This window comes from Piliocolobus tephrosceles, chromosome 18 (genome assembly GCF_002776525.5).
Source record: "Piliocolobus tephrosceles isolate RC106 chromosome 18, ASM277652v3, whole genome shotgun sequence".
Classification (NCBI taxonomy): Eukaryota; Metazoa; Chordata; class Mammalia; order Primates; family Cercopithecidae; genus Piliocolobus; species Piliocolobus tephrosceles.
The window spans coordinates 73,283,968-73,303,175 of record NC_045451.1 but is presented as its reverse complement, the minus strand read 5'-3'; the positions used below and the strand labels follow the sequence as shown (position 1 = coordinate 73,303,175).

At 44.8% G+C, this 19,208-nt stretch overlaps 1 pseudogene; it reads left to right on the top strand.

The window, feature by feature from the left end:
• The first annotated feature begins 5,015 nt into the window (after positions 1-5,015).
• On the top strand, positions 5,016-13,930 carry LOC111553527 (annotated as a pseudogene).
• Positions 13,931-19,208: the final 5,278 nt, after the last annotated feature.

Sequence of the window (19,208 nt, the reverse complement as noted above, 5' to 3'; positions counted from 1 at the left end):
TTTGTTTTTGTCATCTACGATTTCTTTCAGCAGTGTTTTGTAGTTTTCCTTCTAGAGGTCTTTCACCTCCTTAGTTAGGTATATTCCTAAGTCTTTCGTTTCATTTATTTATTTTTGCAGCTATTTTAGGAAGGACTGAGTTCTTGATTTAATGCTCAGCTTGGTTGCTGATGTGTATAGCAGAGCTACTGACTTGGGTGCATTAATTTTGTATTCTGAAACTTTGCTGAATTCCATCAGCTCTAGGAGCTTTTGGGGAGAGTCTTTAGGGTTTTCTAGGTATACGATCGTATCATCCGCCAACAGTGACAGTTTGACTTCTTCTTTACCAATCTGGATGCCCTTTATTTCTTTCTCTTGTGTGCTCTGGTTAGGACTTCCAGTATTATGTTGAACAGAAGTAGTGAGAGTGGGCATCCTTGCCTTGTTCCAGTTCTCAGGGGAGATACTTTCAACTTTTCCCCATTTAGTATTATGTTGACTGTGGGTTTGTCACTGATGGCTTTTACTACATTAAGATATGTCCCTTCTATGCCTATTTTGCTGAGGGATTTAATCATAAATGGATGCTGGGTTTTGTCAAATGCTTTTTCTGCATCTATTGCGATGATCATGTGATTTTTGTTTTTATTCTGTTTATGTGGTGTATCACATTTATTTACTTGCCTGTGTTAAAGCATCCCTGCATCCCTGGTGTGAAACCCACTTGATCATGGTGGAGTATCTTTTTTACATGCTGTTGGATTCAGTTAGTTAGTATTTTGTTAAGGATATTTGCATCTATATTCATCAGGGATATTGGCCTGTAGTTTTCTTTTTTTGTTATGTCCTTTCCTGGTGTTGGCATTAGGGTAATACTGGCTTCACAGAATTATTTAGGGAGGATTCCCTCTTTCTTTGTATTTTGGAATAGTGTCAATAGGATTGGTACCAATTTTTATTTGAATGTCTGATAGAATTCAGTTGTGAATCCATCTGATCCTGGGCTTTTTTTTATTGCTGACAATTTTTTCATTACCATTTCAATCTCGCTGCTTGTTCTCGGTCTGTTCAGAGTTCCTATTTCTTCCCGGTTTAATCTAGGAGGGATGTATATTTCCAGAAATTCATCTATCTCCTCTAGGTTTTCTAGTTTATGCACATAAAGGTGTTCATAGTAGCCTTGAATAATCTTTTGTATTTCTGTGGTATCAGTTGTATCTCCCATTTCGTTTCTAATTGAGCTTATTTGGATCTTTTCTTGGTTAATCTCCCTAATTTAGTCTAGCAATTTTATTTATCTTTTCAAAGAACTTTTCAGCTTTTTGTTTCTTTTATCTTTTGTGTTGTTTTTGTGTCTCAATTTCATTTGGTTCTGCTCTGATCTGTGTTATTTCTTTTCTTGTGCTGAGTTTGGGTTTGGTTTGTTCTTGTTTCTCTAGTTCCTTGAGGTGGGACCTTAGATTGTCTGGGCTCTTTCAGACTTTCTGATGTTGGCATTTTTTAAGGTTATGAACTTTCCTCTTAGTTCTGCCTTTGCCATATCCCAGAGGTTTTTTTGTTTGTTTGGTGTTTTGTTTGTTTGCTTGCTTGTTTGAGACAGAGTCTGCTCTGTCGCCCAGGCTGGAGTGCAGTAGTGAGATCTCGACTCACTGCAACCTCCACCTCCCAGGTTCAAGCAATTCTCTGCCTCAGCCTCCCGAGTAACTGGGATTAGAGAAGCCTGCCACCACACCCAGCTAATTTTTTTTGTATTTTAGTGGAGACAGGGTTTCACCATCTTGGCCAGGCTGGTCTTGAACTCCTGACCTCATGATCCACCTGCCTCGGCCTCCCAAAGTGCTGGGATTACAGGAGTGAGTCCCAGAGGTTTTGATAGGGGTGTCACTATTATCGTTCAGTTCAAATACTTTTTAAATTTCCATCCTGATTTCATTGTTGACCCAGTGATCATTTAGGAGCAGGTTATTTAATTTCCATGTATTTGTATGGTTTTGAGGATTCGTTTTGGAGTTGACTTCCAATTTTATTCTACTGTGGTCTGAGGGAGTACTTGATACGATTTCAATTTTCTTAAATTTATTGAGACTTGTTTTGTGGCTTATCATAGGATCTGTCTTGGAGAATTTTCCATGTGGTCATGAATAGAATGTATATTCTGCAGTTGTTGGGTAGAATGTTCTGTAAATATCTGTTAAGTCCATTTGTTTTAAGATAGAGCTTAAATTCATTGTTTCTTCATTGACTTTCTGTCTTGATGATCTGTCTAGTGCTGTCAGTGGATGTTGAAGTCCCCCACTATTATTGTGCTGCTGTCTATCTCATTTCTTAGGTCTAGCAGTAATTGTTTTATAAATTCAGGGTGACACTGTCTGCTAAAATGGCTTGTGTGACAACAGACGGTTCTCTATCTCCACCTCCCAATTCTACCTGCAAATGGAAGTTATTGGTTGGGTTAACATTTATAATTAATATTAGTGACTGAGACTACACTAGGAGCAATAGTGGCAAAGAAATATGATTGAGCATTCAGTGGGATGTGCTTTTGTTCATCAAGGATAAAGACATTCGTTTTGTCTAAAGTGTTTGTTTGGTCCAGAATGGGAAAGACAGTAGTGAAAGATACAACTTGAATGAAAATAGAAAATTATGGCAGGTTTAAAGAGAGTAAACCTTATTTTCCTTGATTCCAAATATCTGCAAATAATAAGTCTGAAAAAAAAAATGAAATGTATTACAATTTGGGCAAAATTTGTTCACACTTGATGGGTTTGTTCATAAGAAAAAATAAAAGCATATGAATCCTTGGCTGCCAAATATTACATTAATGCCAGACTAGAACTGGGTCTTGTCTGTGTTAAAATGGCAGAAGTGGTCTTGGAGTATTTAGTCTGATATTCAAGAAGTGATAATAGACCAGGTCTGAGAGCCTTTGGAAGTGGCATTGACTGGATGCATGAGGGAAATCTGAGTTTTGCCACTGTTATTTTATGTTTTCTTTGTGATCAGTATACGATGAAGCCTTTCTCCTTCTTCTGGATCTGTCCTTAACCTGTAGCTTAATAAACTATGCTTTTGTAAGCCGAAACAAAACATTCTTTAATATCTTACTCATCTCTTAGGATTCATAAGTATTTTTATTGAGGTTCTTTGCTTTAATTGGCATTATTTGCAAAGATTCAATAAGAATCTGTCCTCCTTTTTCATTAGGATATAATTGGACTAATTGTGTGACCAAATTGTTTGGATTTTTATGGTGTTATATTTGAGAAAAAACTGTGTGTGATCAGGCATGATAAATGCCTCATGGAGGACCAAAGGCAGAACTTCAGACTGGTGTCCACGCCCCAAGGCCCTCCCTCTACCCAGAGCGGGCTGAGGGCCCACATGCCGTGGGAAACACCGGGACACTGGGAATGTTTACACCTGGGAGGAGAGGCGTGTGGAGGGCTCAACAAATGTCTTCAAAGAGGTACGGCTGGAGGAACCCTTCCTGGTGTTCTCTGCCGTTACATACGGGCCACACCCTGAGGCGGCTCCTTTCCCTTCAGTGTTCACCACCGGACACATCTGGGCGACCCAATTTTCTGTTCCTTTGAACTGGGCTCCTCTCCTGCAGACCCTCTGTCTGCCATTTGTGCCGGGACCCCCAGAGTACCGGCTTCCCCATGGGGCAAATCGGATCAGCCATTTGCCTCAGAAAAACCCTTTCTCATACTCGGGAGGCTGAGGCAGGAGGATCGCTTGGGCCCAGGAGTTCAAGGCTGCAGTGAGCTGTGATCGCACTGCTGCACTCCAGTCTCGGCAGCAGAGCCAGCTTGATGTGGCCTCCCGGCCTTCCCTCTCTCCTCCTGGACTTCCCACAAGCATGGGGTTTCACACACTTCCAGGCCTCAGGGCTTGTACTGCCCACCTCCCGCCCGGTGTGCCCCTTCCTTGGCACAGACGCTCCCAACTCCCTCACCAGGCTGCTGCTGTGGAAGGGGCTTCCTGACCCCGTGGCCTCCGTGGCTGTGCTTTCACCCCGTCCCACTTATAACCATGGTGTGTGGCTCAGGCCCCTGTCTGGACTGTCTTCTCATTTTGGCATCCAGCAAAGAGCACAACCCATGGAAAATGCACACAACCGTGCTAAAAAACAAACAAATCAAATCTGGTCTAAGTCTCTCATTTTGCAACAGAAAAAGAGAAGTTGTTAAGAAGTAGTGTGACTTGCCTGAGATCCTACAACCAGTCAGTGGCAAAGCTGGGACGAAATCCTAACTCTCTCTGGGCCACTCCTACCTGCCTTCTCTTAACACCTGCAATTCCTGGTGGCTGTGAGGACCAAGCTGGAACTGACGACCTCAGCTCCAGGCAGGTACCCGGGGTCTGTGTGCGAGAGAAAGCTGCTTAAATAGCAGTGATGCCAGGGCACAAAGCCCGACAGGAGGGAGACCCAGGCCCCGCCCTCAGCCCGCCCCACTGCCTCCACCTCCTGGGATGTGTGATCTAGGCAGAGTCTTCAGTGCTGCAAGGCACAGGATGGTGCTGGCTGTCTGGGGGGATAGGAGGAAGAGGTGGAGGTGGAGAAGAGGATGGTGATGATAGATAATAGCTATTACCCAACATCAAAATTCTTGTCTTCCAAAAGTGGGTCTCTCACTTCTGGGACTATACGGCCAAAGGCCAAGACCCCTGTGGGAGGCAGGGAGAGGATTCTTTCCTTAGGGAGAGAGCTGGGCCACGTGGACTCTGCACCCCCTTCAAAGCCAGGGCTCCCACTATGACTGGACACACAGACCTGAGTACACTGCCGTGGGGAGGCTGCCCAGAGCTGAGAGTCGGGCTCCAAGGCCAGGCTGACTTCACGTCCTGCTGCATGGTTCCACAAAAGGGTCCCAAGGAGCCCATGCCCACAAGGCTTCGAGGTCATCTCAGCACTTACAGAATAGCTATGTATCCCTGGACACCCAAAATCTATTCTGGAGACTTTTTATGGCTCAGTGTATTTGAGCCAGCAGGCAGCTCACTCTCTCTGTGATTCCCCAGGCACCATGTGCCAATGGTGCCACGCTGACTCCTCTGGCAACCAGCACCACACCGAGGGTCTCACTAAGATCTGTTCTGCTTATATAGATCAAGTAAGAATTTAGTAAACTGTAATCCCAGCACTTTGGGAGGCTGAGACGGGCGGATCACGAGGTCAGGAGATCGAGACCATCTTGGCTAACATGGTGAAACCCCGTCTCTACTAAAAATACAAAAAATTAGCTGGGTGAGGTGGTGGCACCTGTAGTCCCAGCTACTCAGGAGGCTGAGGCAGGAGAATGGCGGGAACCCGGGAGGCGGAGCTTGCAGTGAGCGGAGATCATGCCACTCACTCCAGCCTGGGCGACAGAGCGAGACTCCATCTCAAAAAAAATAAAAATTAAAAAAAAAAAAAAAAAGAAACTCTGAGCAGACAGAAAGAAAACTGGACTTTCACATTTGTGATGTCCCTCCCCCCATTCTGCCTATCACCAAGCACATGGAAAAATTTCCTCTCAACTCATAGTTTCTACACTGGAAAAAGTGAGATCGAGGTGGACAACCAGCTCCCCCACTGTCTTGGATTCTCTGGCACATCTGACCCTGCCTTAGCCCATGGAAAGCATTATGAGTGCCTGAAGGGAGAAATATCCTTGAGGACAGGCAGAGACAAAATAGGCAGGCAGGACAACCATCCCCAGCCCTGGAAACTCTGCTCTGTAACTTGGCCTAAGAAGACACCAAATCAGAGAAGCTGTTCAGCAGCACCACATGTAAAAGATTCATTTCACAGGTCTCCTGGGCACAAACCCCTTGCCAGCCTTCCCATACTGGTGGAACATCCTCTTTGGGGCCTCCCCCATTCAAGAAGGGCAGCATTCATGTCATTCATTACAGCTGGGTGGACCTGGATTTAGGCACCACCCACAACTGTAAAGGAACCAGGCAACCTAGTGGTAAAGAAGCTCTACAGACACAAACCCAATACAAGCCAGACAAAGAAGACTTACTTAAATAATCCCTCAATGCAAAGATGTAGACTATATCCACAAGAAACAACTGTGAACAGGGAACCATGACCTCCCCAAATAGAAAAAGCAAGGAACCAGTGACTGACCCTAATAAGATGGCAATATGTGAGCTCTCTGACCAAGAATCCAAAACTGCGAGGTTTTTTGTTTGTTTTTAGAGACAGAGCCCAGGCTGGGATGCAGTGTCATGATCTTAGTTCACTGCAACCTCAAACTCTTGGACTCAAGCAATCCTCTCAAGTAGCTAGGACTACAGACATATGCCACCATACCTGGCTAATTTCTTTTTTAATTATCTTTATGTAAAAATGTAGTCTCACTATTTTTTTCCAGCCTGGTCTCAAACTCCTGGCCTCAAGTAGGTCTCCTATCTCAGCTTCTCAAAGCACTGGGATTATAGGTGTGAGCCATCATGCTCAGCCCAAAACTGCAGTTTTCAGGAAACTCAATGATCTTCAGGATAACACAGAAAAGCAACTGAGAAATTTAACAAAGAGATTGAAATAATTAAAAAGATCACACACAACTCTTAGAAGTGAGAAATACATGTACTGAACTGAAAAGTTATTAGAGGCTCTCAACAGCCGAATGGATGAAGCACAAGAATCAATGAGGTCGAAGACAGCCTATTTGAAAATACATAGTATGAGGAGAAAAGACAAAAAAAGAGTGAAAAGGAACAAAGATTACCTATAAAATATAGAAAATTACTTCAAAAAAACAAACAAGAATTATTGGTATTCAAGAGGGAGTTGAACAAGAGTAAGGGGAGTAGAAAGTATATTCAAAAAGAAAAATAGAAAACTTTCCAAAACTTGAGAAAGATATAAATAACCAGGTACAAGAAGGTAAGAGATCACCAGATTTGATTCAAATAAGACAAACTCTGAAACGTCAAGAACAAAGAAAGGTCCTAAAACCAGCAAGAGAACAGAAGTAAATCACACATAAAGAAGCTACGATTTGTCCAGCAACAGACTTCTCAATGGCAACCATACAAGCCAAGAGAGAGTGAGATCACATTTTCAAAGTGATGAAAGAAAAAAAACCCTGCCATTCAACAATACTGTACCCAGCAAAGTTATCCTTCAAATATGAAGAGACAGTCTTTTTCAAACAAAACTGAGAGTTCACCACCACCACACCCATCTTACAAGAAATGCTAAAGATAGTTCTTTAATCTGAAAAAAAAAAAAAACACTAAAATGCCAAAAGAAAAAAATAAAAAAAAATGAAAAATATTTGAAGGTATAAAACCTACAGAAAAAGTTAAGTATTCAGCTCAGACAAACCCAGTATACCCTAATATTGCAATTGTGTTGTGCAGTCCTCTCACAGTTTTAGCATGAAGTCCAAAAGACAAATATATCAAAAACAATAATAGTTATAGCAGCCTGTTAAGAAATAGATAATATAACAATATGTAAATTGAGACAACTAAAAGTTAAAATATGGGGGGACGGAGTTAAAGTGCAGAGTTATTTTTTTTCTTTGTAATCTAAGATAAGTTGTCATCTCTTTAAAATAACTTATAAGATGCTTTTTATAAACTTCATGGTAGCCATAATCCAAAATCTATATAGATTTCCTAAAAATAAGAAGAAACAAATTAAAACATGCTACAAGACAAAGTAAGTTAACAACAAAAGAAGGTAGTAAGAAAGGAAGAAAAGGAGAAAGCATGTACAAAACAATCAGAAAACAAGCAACAGAACGACAGTAGTAAGTCCTCACTTACGATTAATAACACTGAATATAAAAGGACTCGGTCCTCTAAGATAAAAGGCATAAAATGGCTGAATCAATAAAGAAACAAGACCCAAATATATGCTGCCTACAAAGACACACATAGATTGATGGTGAGGGGGTAGGAAAAGATATTCCATGGAACTGGAAACTAAAAAAGAGCAGATGTAGCTATATTTATCTCAGACTACAAATCAAAGACTAAAAAGATACAAAGAAGGTCACCGCTTAATGATAGAGTAAATTCAGCAACAGAATATAACAATTATAAATATGTATGCACCCAATACCAGAGCACTGAAGTATATAAAAGCAAACATTAATAGATCTAAACGGAGAGATAGACTGAAATGTAATAGTAGGGGACTTTAACACCCTACTCATTAATGGACAGATCATCCAGACAGAAAGTCAAAAAAAAAAAAAAAATTTAAACTATACCCAAGACTTACTAGGCCTAACTGACATTAACAGAACATTTCACCCAATTATTGCATTCTTTTCATCAGCACATGGGAATAATCTCCAAAATAAACCGTATCTTAGGCCACAAAACAAGTCTCAACAAATTCAAAAATGCAGAAATCATATCAAGTGTGTGTTTCTGACCATGATGGAATAACAGTAGAAATCAATGAGGAACCTCAGAAACTTCACAAGTACATGGAAATTAAACAATGTGCTCCTGAACGATCAATGGGTTAATGAAAGAATTTAAAAGGAAATTTAAAAATTTCTTGAAACAAATGAAAATGAAAATACAACATACCACAATCTATGGGATGTGGCAGAAGCAGTACTAACAGGGAAGTTTATAGCAATAAATGGCTATATCAAAAATGTAGAAAGACTTCAAATAAACAACCTAAAATACACCTCAAGGAATCAGAAAAGCAAGAACAAACCAAACCCAAAATTAGTAGAAAGAAAGAAATAATAAAAATCAGAGCAAAAATAAAGAAAATTGAGACTTAAAAAAATACAGAAATCAACAAAATGAAAAGTTGTGGTTTTTTTGGAAAGAAAAGATAAAAGTCTTCAGCTAGACTAAGAGAAAAATGAAAGAAGACCCAAATAGATAAAATTAGAAACAAAAAAGGAGACATAACAACTAGGCCACAGAAATACAAAGAATCATTGGAGACTATTGTGAATAACTATATGCCAACAAATCAGAAAGCATAGAAGAAATGGATACATTCCTGGACACATTCACCCCATCAAGATTGAACCATGAAGAAATAGAAAACTTCAACAAATCAAAAATGAGTAAGAAGATTAAAGCCATAATAAAAAGTTTTCTGTGAAAAAAAGAAAGTGGCCAGACGCAGTGGCTCACCCCTGTAATCCCAGCACTTTGGAAGCCTGAGGTGAGCAGATCACAAGGTCAGGAGATCAAGACCATCCTGGCTAACACGGTGAAACCCCGTCTCTACTAAAAAATACAAAAAACTAGCTGGGCGTGGTGGTGGCACCTGTAGTCCCAGCTACTCGGGAAGCTGAGGCAGGAGAATGGTGTGAACCCGGGAGGCGGAGCTTGCAGTGTCGCCCACTGCACTCCAGCCTGGGCGACAGAGTGAGACTCTGTCTCAAAAAAAAAAAAAAGCCCAGATATAATGGCCTCACTGTTGAATTCTACCAAACGTTTTACAAAGAACTAGAACCAATTCTACTCAAACCCCTAAAAAAAATTGAAGTAGAGGGAATACTTCCTAACTTGTTCTCTGAAGCCAGCATTTCCCTGATACCAAAACCAGACAAGGACATAACAAAAAAAGAAAATGGTAAGTCAGTATCAACTGATTGAACATAGAGGCAAAAATATTCAACAAAATACTAGCAAATTGAATTTAACAACACATTAAAGTGATTTTTCAACATGGTCAAATGGGATCTATCCCAGAGATGCAAGGATGGTTTAACATATGCAAATCAATAAATGTGATGCATCACATTAATAGAACCAAGAACAAAAACTATATGATCATCTCAACACATCCAGAAAAAGCATTCAATAAAACTCAGCATCCCTTTATGATAAAACCCATCATCAAACTCAGTATAAAGGGAACATACCTCAAAATAATATAGGCTATATATAACAGTTCCACAGCTTATATGGTACTGAATAGGGAAAAATTGAAGACCCTTCCTCTAACATATGGAACAACTCAAAAAACACCTACTTTCAACCCTTTCTGTTTTTGAAACAGAGTCTTGCTCTGTCACCCAGGCTGGAGCGGAGTGGTGTGATCTCAGCTCACTGCAACCTCCGCCTCTTGGGTTCAAGTGATTCTCATGCCGCAGCCTCACAAGTAGCTGGGATTATGGGCATGTGCCGCTGTGTCTGACTAATTTTTATAGTTTTAGTAGAGACGGGGTTTCTCCGTGTCGCCCAGGCTGGTCTTGAACTCCTGGCCTCAAGCAATCTGTCCACCTCGGCCTCCCAGAGTGCGGGATTACAGGCGTGAGCCTCTGCACCTGGCTACTTTCACCATTTTTATTCAACATAACACTGTAAGTCCCAACCAGAGCAATTAGGCAAGGGAAAGAAATAAATGACACCCAAATTTGAAAGAATTAAGTCAAATTAGCATTTTTCACAGATGACGTGATCTTACACTTAGAAAAATCTAAAGACTCCACCAAAAGACTGTTAGAACTGATAAACAAATCCAGGAAAGTTGCAGGATACAAAATCAACATACAAAAATCAGTAGGAGTTACATATGCCAAGAGTAAACAATCTGAACAAGAAATCAAGAAAGAAATCTGGGAGCCTGCATTTTCTCCAGTACTCACTGGAGGCCAACTGCTGAGGTATTTGGCTGTTATAAATAAAGTTGTGATGCACACGTGTATAAGTGTTTGTATGGACATAAGTTGTTATTTCTCTTGAGTAAATACCTAAAAGTGGGATTTCTGGAGTTTTACTACCCTTGGATGCTACTGTTGATACGTAAAAGACTGAGGAACAGTCTGCTAATCTGCACACTGTTAAACGTTCCTCAGGAACCAAAAAGCCCACTTAACTTCTTGGCATAGACATATCAAAGACTGTGCAAGCAGGAAAATAAAACTTGGTTGCGGTTTTATATTCTAATGGATCGATCAGAATATATGATAGGAAAAGATTAAATGTACTCTGAGAATTTAGTGGATATCCTGAACTTCTTAATCGAGTGAAATTTGTGAACTCCTGTGACCGTGTATATTCAGGATATACTGAAGGCACCTGTAAAATGTTGGGAAGCTCGAACAGCCAGTGACAAACCTGTCCAGCTCTTCAAGGATTACCCTTCCAATACTTCTATCCATTTTAATATTAACTGTAATGATCATATTATTTGTGCTGGTACAGAAAAGTTGATGATGATGCATGGTTGGTGTTTTGGGATGCAAGGATGAATTCTCAGGATTTACGTACAACTAAAGACGCGATTGGTGCATATTCAGATACATAGCGATGATGTCACTCAAGTACGTTTCCATCCCAGCAATGCCAACATGGTAGTCTCAGGTTCACCTGATGGCCTGGTAAATGTATTTGATATTAATGTTGATAATGAAGAGGACGCACTGGTTACAACCTGAAACTCAATTTCATCAGTCAGCTGTACCAGTCGGTCTAGGAAAGGTTACAAACAGATATACCGCATGACACATGGTAGAAGATTTTATTGGTGGGATCTTAATCATCTGGGAAAAGGGAGAAAGGAGTTTTTCTTCAATGGGTCTAGAGTTTCAGTTTTACCAGATGAAAATTTCTAGAACTCTGATGCACACAAGGTACTTAGAGTGAACACTACTAAACTGTGTGCCTAGAAACGGTTAAAATGGTAAAATTTATATGTTTTTGTCCACAATTTTTAAAAAAGAAGTTCTATGATGACATAGACCATTGCTATATCTCCAGGTCTAACACAAGTCTGGCACATAATAGGTGTGAACTAAATACTTGCTAAATGAAGGAATTCATAACTATAAAGCCTATGGTCTTAATTATTGTGGAATATTCTCTTTCTAAAATAGTAATAACCATTATATATATATATAAATTGTTATTTATAGCATGAGGGAGGGAACTGGGTATTGGAAACAACAGATGGAAGTTAGACTAATCGGAATGTACCTTCCTTTGCTGTTGATTTCGATTCCTTTGTTTTAGATTTGATTTTAGAACCATGTAAACATTTTATATAATAATTGGAAATCCATATTAAATAAAAAATGTAAAAGCAATCCACAAAAATAAAAACAAAATAAATGAAATTAACATTTAGCATTTCTCTTTTTGTGACTGGCTTATTTCACTTAGTGTACTATCCTCAAGGTTCAAGGATTGTATGTTAATTCCATTTTTAATTGTTTGAGGAATTTCCATACTGTTTTCCATAGCAGCTGCACTGCTGTGCTTTGGCTATGGTTGGTTTGTTCCCGTCAAATATCATGTTGAAACTTAATCCTCAATGTGTCAGTGTTGAGAGGCGGGGTCTAGCGAAACGTGTTTGGGTGATGGGGGGCAGATCCTTCCTGAACGGCTTGGTGTCGTTTTTGCGATAAGTTCTTGCTCTGTGAGTTCCTGTGGGAGCTGGTTGTTAACTAGAGCCTGGCACCATCCCCTTTGCCCCCTTGCTTCCTCTCTCACCGTGTGATCTCTGCACATGTTGGCTGTTCTTCACCTTCTGCTTGTGGTATTCTTCCCCCTGCTAAGTTTGTTTTTAGTTTGTTTTTGTTTTTCTAATTTCTTGGAGTGTAAAGTTAGGTTGTTGATTTGAGATCTTTGTTATTTCTTAATGTACGTGTTCCGTGCTATAAACTTTTTCTACAGTACTGCTTTTCCTACTTCCATAACTTGTTATGTGTGTTTTTATTGTCATTTTTTCTCAAGATATTTTGTAATTTCCTTTGTGTTTCTTCTTTGACCCATTGGTTGTTCAGAGTGTGTTGTTTAATTTCCACATATTTGGGAATTTTCTCCTTGTCCTACGACTATTGGTTTCTAGTTTCATTCCACTGTGGTTTAGAAAGATGCTTTGTATAACTTCGATCAGTCTCGCTCTGTCGCCCAGGCTGGAGTGCAGTGGCGCAATCTCAGCTCACTGCAAGCTCCACCTCCCAGGTTCACGCCATTCTCCTGCCTCAGCCTCCCAAGTAGCTGGGATTACAGGCGACTGCCACCACGCCCGGCTAATTTTTTTGTATTTTTAGTAGAGACGGGGGTTTCACTGCGTTAGCCAGGATGGTCTCGATCTCTTGACCTCGTGGTCCACCCACCTTGGCCTCCCAAAGTGCTGGGATTACAGGCATGAGCCACCGCGCCTGGCCCGATCTTCTTAAATTTGTTAAGAATTTCTTTTGGGGGCCAGGCACGGTGGCTCAAGCCTGTAATCCCAGCACGTTGGGAGGCCGAGACAGGCGGATCACGAGGTCAGGAGATCGAGACCATCCTGGCTAACACGTTGAAACCCCGTCTCTACCAAAAAAATACAAAAAAAACTAGCCGGGCGAGGTGGCGGGTGCCTGTAGTCCCAGCTACTCGGGAGGCTGAGGCAGGAGAACGGCGTGAACCCGGGAGGCGGAGCTTGCAGTGAGCTGAGATCCGGCCACTGCACTCCAGCCTGGGCGACAGAGCGAGACTCTGTCTCAAAAAAAAAAAAAAAAGATTTTCTTTTGTGGCATAACCGGTGATCTATGTACATCTGTGTACATTTGAGAAGAATGTGTATTGTGCTGTTGTTGGGCGGAGTGTTTTGTATGTGTCCGTTAGGCCCAACTGGTCTACAGCGTTGTTAAAGTTCTTTCTTTTCTTTCTTTCTTTTTCACTTAAGATAAAGATGGGCACTCTCTAATACTAAGTAAGTGTGCCTGGGACGAGCGGAGCCTCTCGTAGGACCAGGGGACATCTGCCCAAGCGCACTGTGAAATTGAAGCATTAATGCCCAGTGAGGGCCAAGTCAGGACAGTCACAGTAGAGCCAGCAATGGTGACCTCTCCTTCCCAAACCTCTAAGGGGCCCGCTGGGTTTACATGGGTCTGCAAGTCTGTACCGACTCGGCGATGGCCATGGAGGCAGCCTGTGTGTCAGGGAAACGTCAGGGGCATGGCGGCCACCTGCTGTAAGAATAGAAGGCCCTGGGAGCCTAGACAGCCGGCACATCTGACAGAAGCCTGGAACCCGAGCCGCTTCTTCATGTCCTGGCAGAGACCCGGCAGAGATCCATAGGGACCTCCCACCATTAAACACTGTGCTGGGTTTTGCCTGTTTGGTGGTTTAGTAGGAAAAAAAGAAAAGAAAAAAGAAACAGAAATACATACACACACACTGTCCGAGGATATCTGTTCGTGAGCAGAACAAAACCCTGCCCCTCCACTTTCCTTCTGTGACACAGGACCTCAGTGGGTGAAAGGTACTTTGGTGTCAAACTGGAGGGGAGAGGGATTGGGAGGAGGAGAAGAGGGAGTTCTATTCAGAGAAGCCAAGGAAGGCCTCATGAAAACGACACGTGAGGAACACACAAGGAAGGAGGTGAGAGTCAGATGCAGGGGTCTTGGGTGAGAACATTCCAGGCCAAGGGAGCAGCAGGTGCCAGGCCCCGAGGCCGGGCAGGCCTGGAGCACCGGGGAACCCACGTGCCACATGGAGGTAGTGGCTCTCACCACCATCCTGGCCTCTGGAGTCCTTCATATGAGTCACAGAAGAAAAACTTGTTATAGCTGAGTATTATTGTTGTGATCTTACTCTTCAACTTAAAACATTTTTTATTGCAGACATTTTATTGATTGATTGATTGATTGATTGAGATGGAGTCTCGCTCTGTCGCCCAGGCTGGTGTGCAGTGGCGCGATCTCGGCTCACTGCAACCTTCACCCCCAGGTTCAACCAATTGTTCTGGCTCAGCCTCCCTAGTAGCTGGTATTACAGGTGTGTGCCTGTAATACGCCCGGCTAATTTTTGTAACGTTGGCCAGGCTGGTCTCGAACTCCTGACCTCAAGTCATCGGCCCACCTTGGCCTCCCACCATGCCTGGCTAGGTTTTAAAATTTTCTGTAGAGTTGAGGTTGTGCTATGTTGCCCAGGCTGGTCTCGAACTCCCGGGCTCACTATTCTCCTGCCTCAGACTCCCCAAGTGCTGGGAGTGCTGGCTCACCACCACACCCAGTCAAGAAATTTTTTAAAAATTATCATTATCACATCCAACAAAACTAACAGTACTCCCTTAATATCTAACCCCTTATCAGTGTTTCAATTTCTCTTGTCTCAAAATGTCTTTTGTCAGGTGGCTTGTTCCAGTCCGGATTCAGACAAGGTCTTTGTGGTTGCTTCTGTTGTGTCTCCAAGTCCCTTTTGACCTGGACTCCCTCTTTGGTGACTTCCCGTCTGGTGCGGCAGCTCCTGCGTGCTGAGCACCTCTCCTTGCCCCTGAGACCACGCCTGAGACAACACTGAAAACTTCACACACATGCAGAGTCTAGGGTTTGGGGGGTGACCGCGTCTTCTTTCTGCCTTTAAGATTAGACACCTGTGTGCTAGAGCAGCCAGGATGACCACAAGCAAGACGCACAGGCACCCACACCAGGGCAGGTGGCGGCGTCTCAACGCATGGATTCACAGCCGGGCTGCACCCCAGTGCTTGGGCCCGCGGCTCTCCAGGGGCGCCACTTTCTGCCCCTGCTCCGCCAACTCCCACCAAACAACCAAACGAGCAAAAAACCGAAACAGAACACAGCACTTCCAAAGGGCAGATCCGAACCCAGGGCAGCCCAGCCTTGCCTCCTGAGGTGCAAGAGCAGGGATGCATGAGACCCCGATGATGTGGCGGCCAGCGATGGCCACCCTTTCTAGGACTCACGGGTCTAAGTGAGGCAGGAGAACAGGGTATGGAGGCAGGCAACCTAAGGCCGTTTCACGCCGGACTTTCTAGAGCTAAATTGAAAGGAAAACTAACTTTCCACGCCTAAGTAACAAAAGGACCAGAAGTTACTCCCTTTGCAAACCCCACCTTCTCTGTGGGGCCGAAAGGAAATTGGCCGTCCACAACCAATCAGACTCATTGCCGCCTGTCTTCGTTTGCATATTAGTCCAACTTTGTAACTTCCACTTTAGCCTCTTAAGGTTAGCTTTTTGCAACCAATCAGATGTCTGCGCAGGAGTGTGACTTTTGTAACTTCACTCCAGCCTCTGGTTAGCTGCTTTCTGCAACCAATCAGACCGATTTGGGCCACCACTTTATTTACATGAGGGGAGCACATGAGTGGCCAATGGGAAACCTCCAGCGGGTATTTGGACAGAGAAGATTCTGGGGCAGCCCTTGAGCCTGCTCAGGCCGCCCCCACACTGTGGAGTGTACTTTCGTTTTCAATAAATCCCTGCTTTCGTTGCTTCCTTCTTTCCTTGCTTTGCCGCACGTTTTGTCTGTTTCTTTGTTCAAAATGCCAACAACCTGGACAACGCGCAGTCACGACCCTCTACCGGTAACACGACCCCTTCCCTTGTATGAGCTCATTTGATGTTCAGCACCTACAAGGTCAAGGCTAATATGAGCTCTACTTTTCAGATGAGGAAACTGAGGCACAGAGCGGTAAAGTACCGTAAGTCTGGTGGACAGACCGTGAAACCCAGGCAGCCCTGCCGTGGCGCCCTTTCTTACCCCAGAGCGGGGGTGGGACACATATGAAGCCCCCGAGGAAGCCCCCGGGAGAAACAGGAAGGACTGGCTTTAAGAGAGAGAGGGCAGAGGGCGAGGGCGAGGGTGAGAGGCAGAAAGCCAGGGGCGCAGCGGGGCAGCTCTGGCGCTGGAGCCAAGGAATGGGGCAGCGCGGCTGCGGCTGGGACCGGCCTCCCCACCTGAGCGGGCTCCACGGCTCCCCTCCGCCTCCAGCCCCTGAAAAGCAGGACTAGGCTGACCCCGGAGCACCCGGCCGCCCCCACAACCCGCGCGAGCGCGGACTCCCCAAGCCAGGCGTTTCCTCCCGAGGTCCCCCGCGCAGGGGTCGCCATTCCTGCTTCGGCGCCGCCAAAGCGGGCTGTTCCCGCCTCCGTCCGCCCCGCGTGGCCTGGCGCCGCCTCCCACCGCGACCGCAGTTGTCCGGATCCGGATCCGGATTCCTCCCAGGCGGGCGCCTCCTGCTGCTGCCCGGGAACCCCGCGGATGCGCCTCCGGACCCCTGAAACGCGGGCCCGCGGGGATCCCCAGCTCTGCAGCCTCAGCCACGAGGCCCCGCCAGGGCGGCGAAGTTCGCTTCTGCCCGGGCCTCCCTGTGGCTCCGGTCGCCGAGGGGAAGGTGCGGGCGCCCCACACCGGGGGACTGGACTCCGCGCCGGGCCTCGTGCTCCGGAAGGAGGCCCCGGGGCCGCCCCGCTCCTCTGGGCATTTTCCGGCACCGAGTGCGGAGCGAGCCCCCCGCCGAGCACGGCTGACTCGGTGTCCCCGGCACAGGCTGCTTGCCCGGCGCTGACTCGTTTCCCAGCGACTCCCGAGGGGCGGCGTCCCCTTGCTCGGAGCCGCCGTTCCCGCAGCGCGCCCAGGCCCTGGGTGTGGCTCCCTCCCGCGGCCGGGCCGACTCCCCCGACGGCCCCGCGATCTGGGATTCACAGCGCAAAACGGCATTTGAATATTCATTGTGCGCATGCAGCACTTTCCGGAGAACACACACAGATCTCTCACCACAATTATCTGGCTCCAGCTTTAAAATATGAGCTGTCACTTCTTTCACGGATCTTGTGAGAAAGGAGAGTCTTTTTTTCTTTAACTCTTTTTCCCTTGAACGCAATTACCACCTCATTCATGGCTCTTTGTGGCCACCTAATCTTGGGATTATGCCAGTGACATGACCACAAAGCAGCATGACTGACGTACCTGACAGCTCTGGCGGTGACACGGCGGCCGCAGTGAGAGGCAGCCTTTGTGGAATGAGTTCCACTGCCGCCCGCCTCGCAGGGAAACCGGGCAGGAAGGTGCAGCCCAGAACCGCCCAGGGACCGTCCCCACCCGCGGGGACGCTTGCTTTTAACTCGAGAGCCCTGCACACTGCACCGAGGAGCAAGGATGCCGGGGCACACCTACCTGATTCCCCCATTGTTGGCCAACATCAAACCTCTGCACCCCCATTTGATTTGTCACGTACAGTAAAGCAGCCAGGTCTGAGGACTTGTGTCCCACAGTGGAGGCCCTAGTCGGCCTTCCCCAGGCCCTCCCCAGACCGCGCCAGCCTGGCACCAATGCAAGCCCTGTGCAGGCACAGCACGTGCAGACACGCCAAGCGCAGGCACAGCACAACACGTGCTGGCAGCAGATCCACTCAACTGTACATGCACCGGGCGCCATTAAGACCCCGCACTTTTGATTCCAGCTTAGCACATGGGAACTTACCCTGGGATCAGCCATTCAGATTCAGAGGGCTTCACTAGCTTCTGGTGTGTTGGGTTGGTTCTATTCTCTGACTTTTGGTCTCTCTCCCACCTTTTCAGACCACAGAAATAATACATATTATTCAAAATCAAAACGTGACAGAAAGACGTAACATGAACAACAAACATCCTGCCATCCGCCTTCTCAAAGGCACCCTGCTTTCTCCACCTGCAGATGTTCCCTGAACTGTTCCCAGTGCACCTGCATCCAATGAGTAATTTTCCTTACAGAAAAGTATCACACTTTACATACTGTTTACATCTTTTTTATTTTATTCTCTTGGTCATCTTTGCATGATTCGCATATTTTAGTAACTGATCTTTAATCCGTTTTAGGGATAGCCTCAGGCTTAGGCTCTGGAAGGGAACTGGCCCACCACCCTCTTTAGCACCCAAGAAAACAATGGCTTTCTTCATGGTCTAAAGATTTAAATAACTGGAAACATTTAAAACCTCTTAAGTGGCTTAAGATTGCTATTAAACTAACAGAAAGAGGGAAAGACAAACATTTGTCTGCCATACAGCAACCAGCAGCCACACCACTGAAGGTATCCTAGCAAGGGCGGGTGCTGGACAGCAGTCCTGAGCTAAAAAAGACCAGAGAAACCTGTCCAGATCTCTTTCTCACAGAGGACCTCCCGGGTGACCAGCCCAGAAGGTAACTAAACCGCTTCGCTTGCTCAGCCTCCATTTCGTCACGGTGTACACCAAATTAGAACACACTTCATGTGCAAAGCTAACATTCCTGCGTGAAGCTACCTGGTTAATTCTGAGAACTCACATGCTGCGCTGGTGAGAGAAAACTTGAGTTTTGTTTCTAATTGGAAATGAATAACTGAAATTGTTCTCTCATATTTTCTTCTGGGGCTCTTAGTTTTATTTCTAACATGTGATTCACCTGGAAGATATTTTGGGCTAACCCATCTCTTTCTCACTGAAATGTTGCCATTTACCATCTACTAAATTTCTGTGTGTATCTGAGTCTTTCTGGATTCCATTCTGTTTCATTGATCTTTTCACAAGCCAGTCTT